Source organism: Bubalus bubalis, chromosome 9 (assembly GCF_019923935.1).
Source record: "Bubalus bubalis isolate 160015118507 breed Murrah chromosome 9, NDDB_SH_1, whole genome shotgun sequence".
In the NCBI taxonomy this organism is placed as follows: Eukaryota; Metazoa; Chordata; class Mammalia; order Artiodactyla; family Bovidae; genus Bubalus; species Bubalus bubalis.
In genome coordinates this window covers 10,529,109-10,550,387 of record NC_059165.1, presented here as the reverse complement: position 1 = coordinate 10,550,387, position 21,279 = coordinate 10,529,109, and the positions used below count along the sequence as shown (strand labels likewise).

Below are 21,279 nucleotides of genomic sequence, written 5' to 3'. Positions count from 1 at the left end.
CCTGTTGTTGAAGAATACTTATTTCTATTATCTTCATAAAACCACAAGATATGAATTCCTAATAGGGGAATTCATGATGGTAAATTCATAAGAGCTCTGCCATGAAATAGGCAGTCTAAGCCACATGCTGTTCTAGAAGTAAGTCAAACACACTTGACCTGATAGTCTAACCTGCACCACTTGTCAAGCTTAAGTCATTTCAACAAGTTTCTAAACATATGTAAGTGGAGATGGCTTTTCTGTACCCTGAGGTTAAGGGAAAAATATAACTCCTTGCAACATTTTCCACAAACCTATTTGTAATTGCTTTCCCTAGGCCTAAATGGGGAGGAAAAGTAAGAAAATGGAGTTACTGCATTTAATGTACCTCTTTGAGATGTTACCAGAGAAAAATCCTCTACCAAGGGATCAGATATCTTTCTGTCCCTTTTGAGGACATCCTCAAAACGCCTGCCTTCCCTACTAATCAGACATGAGCCCTTTGTGGAGGAGGACCCCTGTTCTCAACACCCGAGCTCCTGGGCCTCACTAAGTACCTGATACTGATTCTATTCTTGTAACCTGATTTTTGCATTTTAAGAAAGCTTTGGAAAGCACCTGGAATTTGTCTTCCACTTGTGATACTTTGATTCTGTCACAAAGAGTTCTGGATTTGATTAAACTTGAAAAACAGCTTTTAAATTTTATAATAGTTAAACTTGCTAAAAAAAAAAAGGGGCACATTTTAATTAGTTGATCAGTGAAAAATTAAATTTTTAACAAACAAGAGTTTGCTATTTGGGAAAAAAATAATTTGAATCTACATTCATGAAAACACACTTTCACAGATTTTTTTTTTGTTTTCTTTTCTTTTTGGTTGTTTACATCAACCTTTCAAGTGAAGGGAAGATAAACTAATTTCCTCTCGCAGCATTTTTGCAGGTTTGACTGCATTATGAAAGTTTCTCACATTTCTCTACCTGCTGCATTTCTCCACATTAATTAAATCTCAAACCAGTTAAATTGAATTAGAAAGTAAAGTGTGTGTTCTTCTATTAAAATTATTGGTTTATATATCGTTCCTTATCTCTCTTAATTAATATATCTGATTACTTCCTAGATCTCTGACAACACTTATCTAACACAACAAATATCTTTCATCTCACACAATTAAGCAGAGTCTCTGTTATCTAGGCTGAGCTACTGAGAGAAAACAAAGTTAACACATCATCATATTATTTAGAAATAATCTCAAGTCATGTAACTCTAATTATACCCACTAGATTATGTGATAGAGTACTTATCTGTCTCCATCCATGATCCATGCCCTGTTGGAGATTAGTTATTCCTCATTCCTCTCACAGTAAGGATACTAGCGATGGGACTGCCCTGGGAAAGAACAGCTACATGCGAACAGAACAAACTGAGCATCTTACAGTGTAACTCACAGAAGACTAAGGATATGGTTATTTTTAAAGTCTTAAAATGCGCTCCACATCAGCTTCAAAAATAGTCTAAAATTCTAACCAAGCTGATTATAAGATGTATTTGGAAAGTGTGGAAATACATTCTGAACAACATGGGTGCAGACACTTCCCCTTCCTTAGGTAAAAAAATAGACAGCACTTGCTAACACGGCAGTTAACATGTCCTGTCTGGGGAGATAGCTTCAGACAGATCTTTCTGCTGTAATGATACCTCAGCCATCCTTTTCAGAGGGTTCTACCAGAGGAAAAACAATATCTATAAATGTCATTTTCTCTATAATTGTACAAGTAATCAGAGCCATCCCTGTTAAAGACAGCCAAGATAACATCCCAATGAATTATCTTTTCAGGAAAAAAAAAAAGACTTAGTGTATGCTTTTCATTCCTTTTTCTTATCACATGAAAAAAAGCCCCTCCACATCTCATGTTTGCAAACACCCACTCTTAGCCTCAGCTCAGTTTCTGAAACAGGACTGTCTGGCCAGGTGTTATTGAAGAGTTAATAAGGCAGTCATCAATAAAGCTGGGTGCTGAAAGACAGGGACTTTCCACCTTGGAAACAAAAGGAAATTAGCAGAATAACATGATTTCTGGAGAACAGGGGTGATCAAGAGGGAACTAACGTATCTGAGGAGGTAAAAAACGCTAAGTGGCTGTGATGCAAACCGAAAGGGCATCAGGCGATCAAAGAATCATCAGTTCACCTGAGCTTCGCTGTACAGTTTCTATGACCCAAGCACAGCCCCATCAGGCTTTGTGAAGGATGGAAATGGGAGTACTGAAAATAGCGGACAGAGGACACACCGTGACATGTCGACTATGCTGGTTCCGCACGCCTGCTTGTTCTTTTTGTTTGGAGTGCCTATGCCTAAGTTTTTACTGGAAGGAAAGATTAATATCACGTCCACATGTGGCCAGCAAATTAACTTTGCTGCGGTTGGATTAGATATGTAGTCATATAATTAGCTGAATCATATAATCAGGGCAAGCATTAAGGAGGCCAAAATAACCAACCAGCTGTGTTGTACTCCAGCAATTCAGTAGACTCGTTGTGAACTTCACAGCATTACTAGTAGCAATGGTGCTGATTGAGCAAGATTATAAATAGGTTTGCAATCACACATTCTTCATCTTCCTTTTTAATAACTCTTCTCAGGGATTACAATAATCAAAAGTAGCCAGAATCGGTAGCAAGCATTTATGAAGCATTATTTCACGTTATTCTTAATCTTGTAAAATTGAAGAGGGCTCGATTTTTAAATGGTGGATTTCTGTGAGTCGAAACTACCGAGTATACAGAATATTTAATGCACTCAAGTTCCGCTTCTTTAGCCAAATTAAATTTGTGTGTGTGTGTTAGTTGCTCAGTTGTGTCCAACTCTTTTTCGGCCCCGTAGACTGTAGCCCACCAGGCTCCTCTGTCCATGGGATTTCCCAGGCAAGAGTACTGGAGTGGGTTGCCATTCCCTTTTCCAGAGGATCTTCCCAACTGAGGGCTGGAACCCTGATCTCATGCACTGCAGGCAGATTCTCTATCATCTGAGCTACTAGGGAAGCCCCAAAATTTTATACTGACCAACTATTTTGACATATCAAAAACATGAAACCATATCTAAGAATTAGGTATGGTGGCCAAACTCGCTGCTTATTCAAAGCTGCCCAATTTTCTATTCATTTGTGTTTATTTTCCAAGACTGATTAAAACCTTTGGGAATGCAGCCAGCTCCATTTCCACCCTAGACCTCTGAAATTTCTTCTGTGATCTCAAGCTAGATGTGATGCCTTCTCAACAGTCCTTTTATGTAGAATTGAAGGCACTTTCATTTATCTCATGGCTATATAAAATATTCTTTAAGGCATTTTAATTTATTTAATTTTTTAGGAAAGCTGTGTTTATTTCACAATGATCGCTCAAAACCACCTCATTCTCCAGCAAGACATATCTTGTAGACTTGGCAATATTCTCTGCATTTCCCTTAAGTTATGGCTGAACAGTCTAAGCAACTAGGAGGTCCCTCTTTCAAAAGTTCAACAGATATGCCTTAAGAGTTCATTGTGCAAATACAATACATTGCTCAGAATTTTTTTTTTTCTGGCTATCTTACTCTTTGTGCTAGTTGGCAATGATGTAATCTCGCCAAAGTATGATCCTGACATTTATTATTAGTAATAGCAATAAGAAAATGCTCAAGTAGCCACATGTTTACATATCCCACAGTGTGTGTTACATACCTTTGTGCTACCTACAGAACTAGTCATTGGAGACACTGAGGTGAAACAGAATGCACTGTGATACAGGAGGATGTCAATAACAACTAAGTGGATTACAGCCTTATCTTCATTCTTTCTCACATTAATGTTCAGACAAGTTCCAATCACATAATTTTACAAACACACCCTTTTTTCTGTTAGCCAATCTCACTCTTTGCTGTACTAACACTGAAATCCCTTAACTGAAACCATCATAAGCTGGGAACCATATTTGTCAACTGACATGAAATGGGAGATGACCTCTTTTCTTTTCTGCCCTGAGAGGAAGCACATGGTTCCTAGCTGCTCCCATCCTGTTTTTGAGCTTGAAGAGTCAAGAGAACACTGACTCTCTAATACCTGGTTTTATTCTAGGCTTTGTGGTTACCCTCTCAACTCTGCTAGGGGAAGCCGAAACACGCAACCTCTCAGCCTCTCTGGCTTTTCCTGAGGTGAAGGTAGTAGAACTGAAGCCAATACTTTTTGCAATACTTTGAGGTCAGGGGTGGTATTATCTTCACTTAGGGGTGAGGAACTAGGTCAAAGCCGATTAAGAAATAAGTTTAAGGACATAGTGTATAGAAAATAAAAGATAATTATTTAAAAATTACTCCAGGACAGGTGTTTTAATTGACACTGTTTACACACTGATTTCTTTCAGAATCAGTGAAAATCTCTATATGTTCATCTTTCACCCAACCCTCCTGTAAGGAACAGAATGCCTTATCATTTGGTCTTAAGCATATTCTACAAGGCCACTCACTCACAACATTCCCCAAACATTGAGCAATTATTGAACAAAGGGGTTTTAAATATCTAACACAGCAAAACAATAGTTACACTTCAGGTCTCTTGAAAGAAAGGATTTTTAAAAATGCTAGTAAAATGATTAAATAGCTAGTTGATGTCACTTTTTGAAATAGGAAGCCTAGGGTTAACAGATGACTTATATGTGGTATAATATTATGTAGTAGACAAAGTGTAAGAGTTTGAAATGAAGCATCATGTTGAAGATTTGAATTTTCAGTATGGTAGATGAACACAAAAACACAGAAACACACATCGTGCGTTATGCTTGCTGATAACAATGAATAAAATCCTCAAGTTGACAGAAATAAATGCAAATGACACATAGCATGAAAATGACTAAGTGACTAAGTAGAAAAGAGGTTTCTTTTCACAAACCCAGATTTGTTTATATTACTGGCAAGGGTGGGAAAACAGTGTCATATTATTTCTAGGGAAATCACAGAATCAAAAAAAAGTCAAACTCATTCTAGAAGACAATGATCCACGTAACAGAGAAATATCTTAGATTATGTCATTCCCATACTTCAGTCAAAATCAAAATAGCATCACCCATTTGGCAAATTTGCTACAACTGCACAGATATTATTCAATAAAACTTAAGTTTTTTTCTGAGGGGGGAGAAGGAAAGGGATGCCAAAGAATGAACATACTGTGCTAAATCAAATGAATTTCCATGCATGTGATTGTTTTCTTTTTCACAAAGTGAATATATATAGTTGCAAGACTAATATTTATTTGAATTATACATATAAGTTTCTTGAAAATGCATATGAAATGAATATTAAGCATACACTATAAATACTTCCTTTGTAATTAAAATGAAGGATCATTTTAACTTTTCTGAAAAAATTCTGGCAAAAAATTCCTGTTGAGGAATTCCTTTTTTCTGGTAAAAATCCATTACTGGAAATATTTAAGACAAGGAAAACCAAGCAAGATTCTTAGGATGTATTTTTCAGCCCTCTTGTCCTAGTCAGGGAACTGAACCATTTTTCAGTGGTTGCTGAGCAGTTACTATTTTTTCTACAGAGGGAAAAACTGATTTAGCATGGAATTTATGTTCTTAAAAATTATATTGTACATTAAAAGGAAAGAAACAGCATTCATGAAATATTATAGCTGATACTTTAATCACCCACGCCAGAAAACCAAGGCAGAAAAACTATAACATTTTCTCTTTGCAATTCATAGTGTTAATAAACTAAGTACCATGTGAGCATTAGAGTGGTGGTGGGAAACACTCGAATTTTCTAACATTTCGTGATGATATCAGCAAACTCGTCACAGTAATATCACGCTGACACAACTTTCTTGTCTAAGAAGACAAAAACTTGTCATTCTAAACTACAAATGCACTTTTCTTTTCATTTCTTTTTTTTTTTCCCGTTTTTTAAGCTTTTATTCATGCATTCATAGACAACATCTAGTTTATGTTTTTTTGTATTTGTATAACTGGTAACAGGTTGAACATATTTTTCTTCAAATTTCTTTCTCACTCAACATTAACTAAGATTTTAATTTAGATATGTAAATTTAGTTTATTCCTCTTAATTGCCATATAGTTTTTTTATTCTTTGAAAATATAAAACAGTTTCTATCTGGAATGGATAAAAATCAATTGGTAAACATTTAGTTTTCTCCAGGTTCTCACTATTGTGAACATCACTGTAATTAATTTTCTTACACATAGCTTTTTCTGATCTTTTACAGAAATTTCCTGGGATTCAACCCAGACTGGATCAGCAGGGTTGTAATGTATACACATACATTTGGTTTTTGTTCAGTAGCTCAGTCATGTCCAACTCTTTGGGACCCCACTGACTGCAGGATGCCAGGCTCCCCTGTCCTTCACCATCTCCCAGAGCAATCCAAGATTAAACGATGATTTCTTACTTAGTATATATAATCTATTTGACACATGCCCCTGGAAAGAAGGTTGATATAATGTTCAGAAGAGTCAGGTATTCTGATGCTCACCAAGCATTCAGAAAAGTATCATACCATGCGTGGATAAAAATGAATGTTTCATTTCCTAATATCACAAGGCAGGCCGAGGCCATCTCACATTAATTACATCATATTTATTCTAAGTGGGTCTTTCTCTATCTCCATTTAGCAGAAAGTCACATTCTGACTGACCAGAAGGACTTGATCTCCACAATTCTTTTATCTTCCGTATCTGGTTCATCACAAAGCCCTAAAAATCCATCTCAGAAAATCTCTCCTGAGTATGTTCTCTCTTCTTCATTCTTATCGGTATTTTCAAAGCTTAGGCACTGCCATGTGCATCTGAACTATCACTGGAATAATTTCCGAATTGATTACTACTTGGCTATAACAACTGATGAATCATGAATTGATCTGCAATTTTTAAAGAATGAAGGAGAATAAAATGGATTATAACAGAACGTGACAGTGTTCCATGCACATCACCTTATGGAAATTTATTTCAGGTTTACATGTGTGTAGCATTAATGACCATAGCTGGGGAAGCAACAGGAGGAGGATATCATGATGTAAGTTGTATTTCTTGCTGTAATGTTTACTAAACAGTACTGAAAAACACTGCTCTAACCAGTTCTATAAAACCCGGACTCCAATTTGATCTGTCTGTTTCAAGGATGGTATCATTTTATTAATACGCATGTTGCTGCTGCTGCTGCTGCTAAGTCATTTCAGTCGTGTCCGGCTCTGTGTGACCCCACAGACGGCAGCCCACCAGGATTCCCCATCCCTGGGATTCTCCAGGCAAGAACACTGGAGTGGGTTGCCATTTCCTTCTCCAATGCATGAAAGTGAAAAGTGAAAGGGAAGTCGCTCAGTCGCGTCCGACTCTTCACGACCCCATGGACTGCAGCCCACCAGGCTCCTCCGTCCATGGGATTTTCTAGGCAAGAGTACTGGAGTGGGGTGCCATTGCCTTCTCCAATTAATAAGCATATTTGATCACAATACTATCCCAACCAAAACCTTCAGTGACATCAGTCCAAGGGTTTTCATAACTCGCCTATACCCTTTCTTTCCAGAATTTTCTCTCTACATGTTTGCCTGTCTTCTATCCCAATGGCATCAGACTACTCCATGTAGTTTTCTGTCTGTGTCTCTTTATTTATGATGAACATCTCTGAGTGAAATTACTCTCTCTAAGACACTCTAGCCTCCAACCTCAAAATGTCCTATCTTTTCCTAAAACTCAAAGGTTAATATCCTTTGCAATGCTTTATATGTTTTCTTTGGCAGAATCGACTGCTTCTATAGCACTGATCTAAAATATTTACCTTATCTTTATTCTATCACATATGGAACTCCATTACATTTAGTTGCTTGTATAGGGTTGCTATCTCTTTAATGCAATTAGTTAAGCTAACTATAATAATAACATCGGTTATTCTGTGTATGTGAATTGAGAATCTGTTTAATTTACAGTGGTTACTTGATCTCTTAAGTCTTCTAGGAGTGCTGCTGAAGCTCTTAACCAAGTCCTGAACATTCACAGGCCTCTGGGTCACAGGTTAACATAACTCTGAAAAATGGGCAATTTTGCTGGGCTATTTCCCCATTTAAAGGGGACAGGCTCTCGTGGGCTGATGATGATAAATGCCAAAGAAAACAAAACTACCACTTGGTTTGTGCCCCAAGGGCGTCAGTTCGTGAGCTCTGCACTAAATCTTCTGATTCTCTGTACAACCACTTCAATTTTCACTTTTAACGTGTTTGTTCTGTTAAATACATTAAAGGCGTTTCATTAGAAAGCTGATACAGCGTGTGTTTGGGGAAGTGAATTAAGGATCACCAAACATACTAATAAACAGGTGTTAAGCTGAAAACTCTGAAGCTGATAAAATGTTTAACCCTCAGAAGGTGTGCTAACTGAAATACACAAAAATTGAAACACAACCGTCCTTTTTAGTTGGAATTACTTACATTACAGTAAGAAATGCGATCTGTTTCATTGACGCGCCTATTCTAGGTGACCTGTGTTTTCTGTGTGCAAAGCCATCATCATTCAAAACAAGCAAGGAAAGCCTAGAGGAGTTCCAAAGGCCGATAGTAATTTTTCAGTCTGATTTTTAAAAACACTCACAAGTCAAAATGTACCTATAAGAGAATATACAGGGGTGACAGGTGGAGAAAAGAAACTATGTTGCTTAGCATTCACTGACTGGTGGGGTCCCCCTCTCCCTTTCATTAAAGTCTCACAGTTTCAGTCCATGGTTTGTATAAATGATACTTTGAGTTACCGGTTAATCAAGACGGTGTTCTGTTTCTTTGTTAAACATCACATAAAAAGTTGAGATATGCCTAAAGGTCTATTATACATTAACATTACCCAAGACTCTGAAATCTCAGCAGATAATTAAAGAATGTATCAGAAACATTTTTGTATTAAAGGAATCAAATAATACATTCCAAATGTTAATAGCTTTCTTAAGTTACATACAGAAGATCATGCCTAGAAAAGTTGAAAACATACACTGAGGGACAAGGCATGTGTATGTATGTTTAAAAGGTAAGTAGGATTATTATTAACGATCTCAATCACTGAAGTTAAAAAGCATGAAAAGCATATCCCTGCAATCCTTCGATAAGATGGTATATGCCAAGAGCAGGGGCAAGCATATCCATACAAACACAACATTTGTGGAAAGGGGGCTATTTTCCTGTCCCAAGTTGAACAGCTTTAAAACTCAGTTTCACTCACTTTTATAATTAATTTCTTGTGTGTACCTGGCAGCAATGCTATGTTCTTAGTTCCATTTTTACTGTTATTATTACTGTTACTGTCCTGTTTTGTTATTCCTCTCTCCATCAGACTGTCTCCTCCATCAGACTGTGAACTTCAAACAGAATACACCATGTAATTTATCCCTATATCCCGAATACAGACTGAAATCCCTCAGATCTTGTCATCTAGTGGCTGCTTGATAATTATTAGTTGAATGAAGAAATACTTGCTGATATGACTACAAATTAATGGAGTCACTGCTTCCATTTAAAACTTCAAGTAAATGCTTCTTATTTGTTATTTAGGAGACATATATTTGTGCCATATGTGATTTCCATACTTACAAAATAATTGTGGACCCTAACTCTGGACTTCTTTTCTAAACAATTATTAATCACAATAGAAAAGTCCCTCTCAATTCTTTATAGGATCACCATGCTCTTGACATTGTTTAGTCTGATCATTTATATAATTCACTAAACATAATAAGACCTATCATATACTACCTTATGCCAGATACTATACATATCTGTTATTCAAACTTACAGCACATCCAAATAATTAAGTATAAGTAAGTAATCATATCCTACAAATAAAGAAAAAAGTTTCAGTTTACGAACCTTCAGAGTTGGGATTTAAATCCAACTTTGTATCTAAAACATTATGAATCCAAAATTTACTGCACAATACTGCATCCAAATGATTTTCTTTGTCTAAAATACATATTCATTTTCTCCCTGCCCCCACACACTACACTTGGCACTAAAGACAGAATACTAAAAGCAACAGACTACAAAATCTTTAAGTTTCAGTTTTATATGTTTGTTTAAAAAAATATTTCCAGATTATTCAGGTAGTGATAGAGCTGTAACATGACCCCAAATTTCCTAAGTCCCTGTTTATCACTCGTCTTATCTATACCTCAGGTCTTTAAGATAATTTTCAAAGTTAAAATTGTTCTCATTTCCAATTTAAGAATAGTATTGGTATTCACTACATGGAAAACATGCACACACACAAACACTAACAAGAACAGGAGCCTAATTACTTTTCAAATATAGGGCACTTGCAAGTCTCCCCCAAAAGACAATCACTATAAACATTTGGTACCAAATTGAATTCTAATATTCTGGAAAAAGATTCCATTAATGGCATAAATCAAGCTGTAGTTCCAAGAATCTTGGTGGACACCAGTGAAATAGATGGGAAATTCTGAACGAGATGGGAATACCACACCACCTGACCTGCCTCCTGAGAAATCTGCATGCAGGTCAAGAAACAACACATAGAACTGGACATGGAACAACAGACTGGTTCCAAATAGGAAAAGGAGGACGTCAAGGCTGTATATTGTCACCCTGCTTATTTAACTTATATGCAGAGTACATCATGAGAAACGCTGGGCTGGAGGAAGCACAAGCTGGAATCAAGATTGCCAGCAGAAATATCAATAACCTCAGATATGCAGATGATACCACCCTTATGGCAGAAAGTGAAGAAGAACTAAAGAGCCTCTTGATGAAAGTGAAAGAGGAGAGTGAAAAAAATGGCTTAAAACTCAACATTCAGAAAACTAAGATCATGGCATCTGGTCCCATCCCTTCATGGCAAATAGATGGGGAAACAGTGGAAACAGTGGCTGACTTTATTTTTCTGGGCTCCAAAATCACTGCGGATGGTGATTGCAGACATGAAATTAAAAGACACTTGATCCTTGGAAGAAAAGTTATGACCAACCTGGGCAGCATATTAAAAAGAAGAGACATTACTTTGCCAACAAAGGTCCATCTAATCAAAGCTATGGTTTTTCCAGTAGTCTTGTATGGATGTGAGAGCTGGACTATAAATAAAGCTGAGTGCCAAAGAATTGATGCTTTTGAACTGTGGTGTTGAAGACTCTTCAGGGTCCCTTGGACTGCAAGGAGATCCAACCAGTCCATCCTAAAGGAGATCAGTCCTGGGTTTTCATTAGAAGGACTGATTTTGAAGCTGAAACTCCAATACATTGGCCACCTGATGCGAAAAACTGACTCATTTGAAAAGACCCTGATGTTGGGGAAGACTGCAGGTGTGAGGAGAAGGGGATGACAGAGGATGAGATGGTTGGATGGCATCACCGACTCCATGGATGTGAGTTTGAGTTAACTCCAGGAGTTGGTGATGGACAGGGAAGCCAGGCATCCTGCAGTCCATGGGGTGGTAAAGACTTGGACACAACTGAGCAACTGAACTGAACTGAACTGAGTGAAGTATATATGAGAAGTGGGAGGTCTTATCTCCAACAAAAATGTGAGGGTCCTTTCCCAAAACTATCCTAAATGATACTGCTGTGAAACAATTTCTCTCTCTTTTGATAGTACTTTTATTCACCAGTTCCTCATGTATTTTGTACATATGTTGACTTCCCAAGGCCCTGACCTCATCACACTTAGAATAATCTGTATAAATCATTAAAACTTAGTCTTGATCTATAAATAACAAACTTATGTAGGGCTACAGTCCATGGAATAGCAAAGAGTCAGACACGACTGAGCAACTAAGCACGTAGTTATCAAAGGGGAACGGTTTATGTATGTAAAGTTGAAGCACTTCGCTACATACCTGCAATTAACACAGCACTGTAAGTCAACTATATTTCAATCAAAATTAAAAAGAAACAAACAAAAACTTAGTCTTGTTTTTCTTTGGCTGAGAAGTAAAACCCTTCCCATAATTTTAGGTCTTAACATTGGCTCGCATACATCAGGAGACAAGGCAATATACTCCTGGACCAGAGGAAACAGAAAACCAGATTAGAGGATACACAGTATTAAGCAGAGAATGCTATTTATACAAGTTGATTGATGAGAAGGAAATTTATTCATAGAACATGACAACCAGAAGGGAAAAAATTCAAACCACAACGCAAGTTGACAGGCTCTATTCCAAAGTTGTCTATTGAATCATAAGAAGATAGTCATAGACTTTTAGAGCCAGAAAGGAATTTATGAGTCCATCTAGTTCAACGGCTAGATTTGGCATAGTAGGAAACTGAAGCCCCAAATGGTTTACAGTATTTGTTCAAAGTCACACAGCTATATTTATAGGCAATGCCAGCCAGGGGATCCAAGTTTCTGAACTCTCTGACGAGTATTATTGTAACTGCAGTTCATGAGAGGATACGTACTGCTGAGCAACAACGACCATTTAAGCACAAATATTTACATCTTCTGTGTTCCTGGGTCACAGATATAATTTTACCACCATGAGTATACCACCAATATGCTAATGCTAATACCATCAAAAAGAAGGAAGATCTACATTTACTGAATAGCTGACGTGTATTTGGATTTATTCTAGTCAATTTCACACATATCATCTATACCCACAGAAAAAGGGAAGAAAGAGATTATTTTCATCATATAAAGTTTCTTTTACATATAAAGAAACTGGGGTTTAGAGAAGTAAATAAATCATTTAAGACCAAAAATAAATTGGATGGAAAAGATGGAACTTGAAACCAGATTTATCTTATTTAAGGGTTTATTACATTTGATTATCTGAGAGAAAAGGTCATGAGTCTCCTGCTCTATTATCTGTCTCTAGAATATTTTGACATATTTTTGGCACACAGCAAGTGCTTAGTAAAAGAAAAGAATTCTCGTTGGATGATCCACAGACCACAACTGGAGAAAATGCTAAACATTATAAGGTTGGTTTGGTGTTTATTTAAGCTTTTTTGCCTTTTTTTTTTTGTAGCATTAGTGAGACATAATTGACATATAAAATTGTATATGTTTAAGGTACACAAGGTTATTTTATACTTGTACATATTTCAAAAGGATTGCCATATATAGTTACCATCCACACAGCTTTTGTGTGTGTGATTTTATTTGCTGTTCAATTTGCTTTGTTAACCCAGCCTTTAAAGAATTGCTGGTACCTCGTGGAAATATCAGACATTAAAAATGGCCTTCCCTCTTCTGCTTTTCATGTTAAGTCATCAAAATTTGAAATATTTCCTAATTAAGATAATTTCTTACTGGTCTCCACATTTCAGAATAAACATGCAACCAAAAAACTTCACACTCTAGTGCAATACTATTATTTCTAATTTAAAAAGATAAATGTTTTCAGGGACTTACTGGTGGTCCAGTGGCTAAGACTGTGCTCCCAGTGCAGGGGGGGTCTGGGGTCAAACCTTGGTTGGCAAACTAGATCCCACATGCCACAACTAAGGGTCTGCATGCTATAATTTAAAGACCTGCATGCTACATTGAAGACTGAAGACCCCCATGCCACAACTAAGACTTGTGCAGCCAGCAAATAAAAAAATATTTAAAAAGACAAGCATTTCCAATCTTCACTTAAAAATAAAGTATTAGACTCTGAGAGGAAACAGTTCTACTGTTTCCTTCTTCAACTTACTGTGTACACTCAGGAAAGTCATTTAGACTCTCTGATCTATGACAAAATGTGGTATGTTAACCTAAGTCTCATTAGAAAAGACCCTGATGGGAAAGACTGAGGGCAGAAGGAGAAGGGGACGACAGAGGATGAGATGGTTGGATGGCATCACCGACTCCATGGACATGAGTTTGAGCAAGTTCCAGGAGTTGGTGATGGACAGGGAAGCCTGGTGTGCTGCGGTCCATGGGGTTGCAAAGAGTCGGACACGACTGAGTGAGAGAACTGAACTGAACCTAAGCCTAACTTTCTCAAAGGAACCAATGGAAACCAATTTGGATTATTCAAGATCCATTTTCTGCCATCCAAAAATATGTTACGTTTTAAAACATGGCATCCTCATACTCATTATTACTTGCCCTTTCCATGAATTATTTGTTGTTATTCATTCTCTAAGTCATATTGGACTCTTTGTGACCCCATGGACTGCAACAGGGCAGGCTCCTCTGTCCTTGACTGTCTCCCGGAGTTTGCTCAAATTCACGTCCGTTGAGCCATAAATTATACAATTCATATATTCTTTGATTTTCTTAAACTGCCTTCCACCATGTATCCCCACTGTCACTCTCTTATTTTGCCCCTCATTATCTCCATATTTAGACTATTTTCAGTATTTTCTCATCCTCTGTTGCCATCTTCTCCTGCCCTCAATCTTTCCCAGCATCAGGGTCTTTTCGAATGAGTCAGTTCTTCACATCAGGTGGCCAAAGTTTTGGAGCTTCAGCTGAACATCAGTCCTTCCAATGAATATTCAGTGTTGATTTCCTTTAGGATTAACTGGTTTGATCTCCTTGCAGTTCAAGGGACTCTCAGTCTTCTCCAACACCACAGTTCAAAGCACACACACCACAGTTCTTTGGTGCTTAGCCCTTCTTTATGGTTCAACTCTCACATCTGTACATGACTAGTGGAAAAACTATAGCTTGGACTATGTGGACGTTTGTCGGCAAAGTGATGTCTTTGCTTTTTAATATGCTGTCAGGTTGGACATAGTTTTTCTTCCAAGGGGCAAACATCTTTTAATTTCATGGCTGCAGTCACCATCTGCAGTGATTTTGGAGTCCAAGAAATAAAATCTGTCACTGCTTCTACTTTTTCCTCCCTCTATTTGCCATGAAGCGATAGGACCGCATGCCATGATCTCAGTTTTTGGAACGTTGGTAGGCAGGTAGCAAATGCTTTAACCCCCAAACTGAAGCCGTATTTTGAAAATCTAGGAAATGGTGAACTGCCCATTTGCTAATGCTTCTCTGGTGTCAGGGAAGGATGATCTCCACCATATTTTACATTAGTATGACTCTTCCCATTGAAGTCTATCATCTTACTCTGTCCTGTGATTTGTAATTCATCACATCTGCCTCCTCTAGTATCTTATTGAGTGCTCTTTGTTTTTCTTGTCTTTGATTTATTCATTATCGTGGTCTTTTTATTTGCAAATATGCTCATGCTTCTTTACCTCTATATTCCTCTCCTGCTTACAATAGGAAGAACAAAATCCCAACAAGAACAAATAAATAAACCAATAAACTGCAAGGCCGTCTTTTGGACTATAGGATATCATGTGAAACAATCCTTCATGATTTAAGGCCAGCATACCCTGCCATTTCCCCTTCCACAGCCTGTTTCATTAAGAACCTAATAGCAGAGGAGTCCCAAACACTGCCTTCTCTGAAGACCATGCTTACTCATCTCTGCCTGAGATTCCTCTTTTTCATGTGCTGAATGACGTATCATTCACGTGTACAATGATTTACTCATCCTTTTCTTGCTCTGTGTTATAAAATGCATTTATACTTAAATAGGTGTTCACATTTGGGTAGATTCCTAGAACTGGAAATGGTAAATAAAGCAATCTACTATTTTTAAGGCTTGGAGGACACTGTCAACCTTAGTTTTGGAAAAGTTGTATCAGTTTTCATTTTTAAAAGCATTTAATACGAGTGCCAATATCAACATAACTTTATGCTGAATATTACGGATTTTAAATATCTTTGTTGGATTGATAGACAAGAAACTGTATTTAATACTGCATTTTTAGAAAATGAGATAAGCATTTTAAAACTTAAAATAGCTTGTCAATTCATTGTTACTTCCATTAAAATTTTTTTTTTCCTTCTGGATTAAATCTTTTCATCCTAGCAGTCACATGATTATAAGGAAAAAAGTTAGAGTCTTATCTCACATCACATGTGCTTATTAATCACTTAGTCATGTCTGACTCTTTGCAATCCCATGGACTATAGCCCACCAGGCTCCTCTGTCCATGCGGACTCTCCAGGCAAGAATACTGGAGTGGGTTGCAATGCCCTCCTCCAGGGGATCTTCCCAACCCAGGGATCAAAGCCAGGTTTCCTGCATTGCAGATGGATTCTTTACCAACTGAGCCACCAGTGAAGCCCAACTCACATCACAATCCACAAAAATTCCATATTTAGTTCTAAGTTAATTTTAAAAACCATAACTAATTAGAAATAAATAGAAATTCTGATTTCTACCTAGAATATGAATTTTATGGTTAAATCAATAGAAATAACAGTGGTAGTTTCTTGAAAAGTATAAAATTTCATAGATCAAAAATATGAATAACATACTGAATAATCAATGTTGCTATTTCTAAAATATAATGTGGTTATCTTAATCAATAAGAATTAAAAAAAAAATCTTTCTAATGCCTGTACCAGATTCACTACCAGAAATTAGTTGTTTGCAGTTAAAACACTTGAGTTAATGATGAACATCCTCAGTGAGAGTGGAAGGAAAAAAAAAACAAGGCCATTTTTGTGAACACACGGAAAAGCAAGCATAATTTTTTCTCCCAGAAAAGATTCTATTTTGCTATAAAAGAGTTAGCATTTATAGAAGGTCAAAGAGAATGATTTAAAGTTTCCCATAAATTATCTACCAGTGGAGAATGAAACACTGATTGAGTTATAAAAATACACTGGGATCAGTCAATGTAAGTCAGTTCTTCCATCTTTTCATTTTGTGAAACATCTCATTCCTTCTCTTAGGAAGCTAGATCATCATAAAGTAAAACATTTTTATCTTATACTTTGGTTTCCTGAAGAAATATATACTTCACTACAATTATTTCTAATTGTATACACTCAGATTTTATAGACACTCTTGAGTAGTGTTCTTGTGTCTTCATATTATCTAATATGTTATTCAGTATCAACTATAGACATGTTTGATAAAGTTGACAAATTTGGGGAAGGTCTGACTTCTTGTTTATGTAAGACAGAGAGAATTTGCATTTCCAGCCAATGGTCATGGCTATTAGAAAATGCAGTAACAAATTTAACTTTCAACTATGACATTTAACTCAAGCAAGGTATGCTTTAATATCATTCATCATTAGTTTAGATTTACAGTTTATACATTTCTTTATTATATTTCCCATATGATACTTGGAAAATCACTTTGAAATTATACATCTATTATTATCATCATCACTGGACACTGGAAATGATAATGTTTAAAAATTAAGATATTTGTGCACTATTACATTTTATGGCTTTATTTTTTCCATTTTATTTTTTATTAAATTATAGTTGATATATAATATTATATTAGTTTCAGGTGTACAACATAATAAATCTAGTAATTGTCAAAAGCCCAGCTTTTCTGATTCCCAACATCTAGTACATGTCATTATACTACTCATATTTCTATATTTTCTTTTTAATTGTAAAGGTTTGCTGCTGCTGCTGCTAAGTCACTTCACTCGTGTCCGACTCTGTGCGACCCCATAGACGGCAGCCCACCAGGCTTCCCTGTCCCTGGGATTCTCCAGGCAAGAACACTGGAGTGGGTTGCCATTTCCTTCTCCAATGCATGAAAGTGAAAAGTGAAAAGTGAAAGTGAAGTCGCTCAGTCATGTCCGACTCTTTGCGACCCCATGGACTACAGCCCACCAGGCTCCTCTGTCCATGGGATTTTCTAGGCAAAAGTACTGGAGTGGGGTGCCATTGCCTTCTGCTGTAAAGGTTTAAATGACCATAAATAACCTTATACATGACTCTTCTTAAATATTAATTTTGAAATTCAGTAGTGTATAAATTTAATACAATAAAACTTGAATACAAACCAAAAATTTCTCAAATCCTACATTAATTCTTTCATTCAATAAACAGCACATGTCTCAATGTATCAAATTTGGTGCTAGATTATTGAAGATACAGGCTACATAAAGCAGACATACTGGGTAGTCCCAGCTTCTCTAGAGCATGCTGTTTAGCCATATTGGGAATTCTAATACATGGCAAACCTTAACGCACAAAAGAAGCACCAAGGCACCGTGATCAAATGCACATTCTGACTTAGCAGGTCTTTTGCAAGTTTTGACATTCTGTATTTCCAACAAGCTTCCAACTGATGTCAATGCTGCTAGTTCAGAATCTCAATCTAAATGACAAAGATTTATTTATATAAATATGTATACATTTAAAGGGATATTTTAAGTGATCTATCCTTGCTGTTCCTGTGTTTTTAGGGAAAAAACACTAATGAAAAGGAAATTAGAAAGGATTTAATCAAACATGGCAGGAGATGAGAATAATGATTAACAAAGGAAAAATGAGCAAAGTTGTCTATCCGAGAGGAAGACAGGGACAAGACAGAATGGATAAATGAAAGGTGGAAAGAGAGCAATCAATAAACAAAATTAACTGAAATCTCAAGCAGCCAGAACAACACAAAGTGTTTTGCAGCTCTTGGTTAACCATGTCTGAATCACTTAAGTCTTACTCATTGCTTCTAGCATCTCTGTTTAAGCACAGCATGGAGACAGAGGAGCGGCAGCTGATGGTCAAAATGTGTCAGCTGTGAACTATAACTGTTATTAACTCCTCCCTCAGTGCCCTCCGGGCTTCCTTCGTGGCTCAGCCGGTAAAGAATCTGCCTGCAATGCGGGAGACCTGGGTTTGATCCCTGGGTTGGCAAGATCCCCTGGAAGGCTACCCACTCCAGTATCCTAGCCTGGAGAATTCCATGGACTGTATAGTCCGTGGGGTCGCAAAGAGTCAGACACGACTGAGCAACTTTCACTTGACTTCACTTCAGTGTCCCCCATATGGCATCAAAGACAGTATACTGCAAGGCTCAGTTTACTTTCGATGAGGCTGGACGCTGTCCTTCTTCTATGAAAAACCAGCACTGGCAGATGCTTGACATTTCCTACCATCCACACAAGCCCAGAAAATGGAAAGAATGCACAGTCGCTTCCACACCACGATGGGGGGGGGGGGGAGAGAAGAACCAGGGAAGATGGTCTTTCAGCACCTTTCAGCGTTAGTTTTAGGAAATACCTTACTTTTCTGGTTCTCATTAGAAAAACCACTCTTGTTGGTGGTATGGGGAGAGAGATGGGAGGAAGGTTCGGGAGGGACAGAGTGGATATGGGTCTACCTATGGCTGATTCTTGCTGATGTATGACAGAAAACCACACAATTCTGTAAAGCAATTATCGTTCAGTTAAAAGAATAAAGTGGCAGGAAAAAAAAAAGAAGAAAACCACTCTTGTTAATTCTATGACATTCTTGAGTATAAACAATACAAATATTATAATGTACTTTTTTTGTAAATACACATGGGACTAAAGCATCCAAAAAATGAGAAAGCATCCCAAAACTGCAGGACAATTGAAAAGCACTTTAAATATCATTTTGCAAAATCCAACTTTGACCACTAAAGAGATATATTCTTTAGTCTAAGATGTGAACTGTTGAAATAACTTTATACCTATACCTAACACAAAGCAAAGGGAAAAAAAAAAGACCCAAGAAAGTATTTAAAGATACTTTTAAACAGATTGCATGAAGGGAGCTTTCTAACTCTGTTTTCTTTTACTTATACTGATACATAAATGATGCATAAATGTCTTCCAAACTCTAAATTCTTGAAATTTTACAACATACCTTTAGATGAGTATATAGGGTAAATTTAACACTGACATTGTCCAGAGACAATTGTACCATTCTAGGTTCTATGAGCAGGTAAATTGTAACACTCCAGGAATAGAGAAATAGTTCACACAATAATATCAGTTTCTAAATTAGAAAACTAAAGTATAGAAAGGTATACAACTTCATCCACTATCACAGACAATGAATTCTGCTTGAAATCCTGGACTCTATGTTGAGCAATAGTCTTCCTTTGCAGCATTGATTTTCTCTCTCTCTCTCTTTCCAATATTTAGCATGTCAGGCCATCCAGATATACAATACAGAATTTAACATCAATAGGACAATGTTTCTAATGCTTACGAGGTGAGAGAAGGTTTATATCTGACACACTGGTGCCAGATTAAACTGAATTTTTGCTTATCTGGAGCTATATGACAAGATCTTTAACAGCACAAGAACTTTATCATCCTTAATGAACTTTCTCTATCAGACAGGATTTCAAGTCCAGAAAAGCGAGATATTTTCAATTTGAGTGAGTGACTGACCACCTGTACTCTGTCCTGGCCTCCTCCTTGCAGCATGGTACTCACCGATTGAAGAATTACAGATTAGGGGTCTTAAGTGTAGCACGTGTGGACATAATGCTAATATTTGAATTATGACTTCAGGCATTTTTATTAAGAAATAAAAATATTTCTTTTATGCCCATTTTTCTGTTTTTTAGGTACATGTGAAACCTAGATTTTACAAATCAGTTCAATATTTAGTAATTAGAGAATCAGAGTAAGGTTTTGATTTTTCTGACCCTCATTTTTTCCCCTTTAAGCATCCTGATATTGATCGAACTCCCATTTTGTGTAATATCCCTGCAAACCCAGCATTTAATTTAATTGATTCACTTCTAATACAAAGAGCCCCTGAGGGAGTATCTCTTCTAAGAGAAGAAATGCATGACGATGTGTGTGTGTGTCAATTCTTGTGTATAGCTATCACTACGTGTGCAGACACATAACATGAGCAGTTTTAAGCAGCTTATTTAAAAATATTGTGGGACATTAAAAATAACATTCTCCCAAAATACTGATACATTTCACAGGACAATTATTCCATGCACCTTGCTCTCCTTTTCAATAGGACAACTGTTTGGAGCAAGAGATTGCTGTTTGCACGTGATAGTGCATTCTGTACATCATTAAACAAAGAAGACAGCATTGCATTCCTCTAAAGCACCTTCAGAAAAAATACAGATAAAGTTTGAAATCTAATGTTGAATGAATATTTTATCTAAAAAGCATGCTTTGCTTCATGTCAGAGGTCAAATTGAACATAATACCTGGGTGCATCTGATCCTTGAGGGGTCACTGAACCAACAGTGTCCTCGGCAAGAGATCAGGCATAAGTTCTCTCTCCCATAACAAACTTATTATCTAACAAGAAGAAAAGAGAAACAAACAACCTGGGAGCAATAGGTGATACAGGCAAACAACCAGTTAAAACTATGTACCTAAGTAAATGCACGTGCACACCACAGAGCTCTGAGAAGACGGGAAGTTTGGAAGATTTTTAAAACTTGTTACTAGAATTTGTGACTTTAACCAGTTTGACCTGGATGGGAAACTATTAATGTTTCAAGGAATGGGTTTTGATTGAGTTTTAAAGCAAAAATCCTTTCTGC

At 36.9% G+C, this 21,279-nt stretch overlaps 1 protein-coding gene across 3 annotated transcripts in view; it reads right to left on the bottom strand.

Moving 5' to 3' along the window:
• Positions 1-21,279, bottom strand: part of ST8SIA4 (ST8 alpha-N-acetyl-neuraminide alpha-2,8-sialyltransferase 4) — a 105,670-nt gene that overhangs the window by 63,623 nt on the left and 20,768 nt on the right.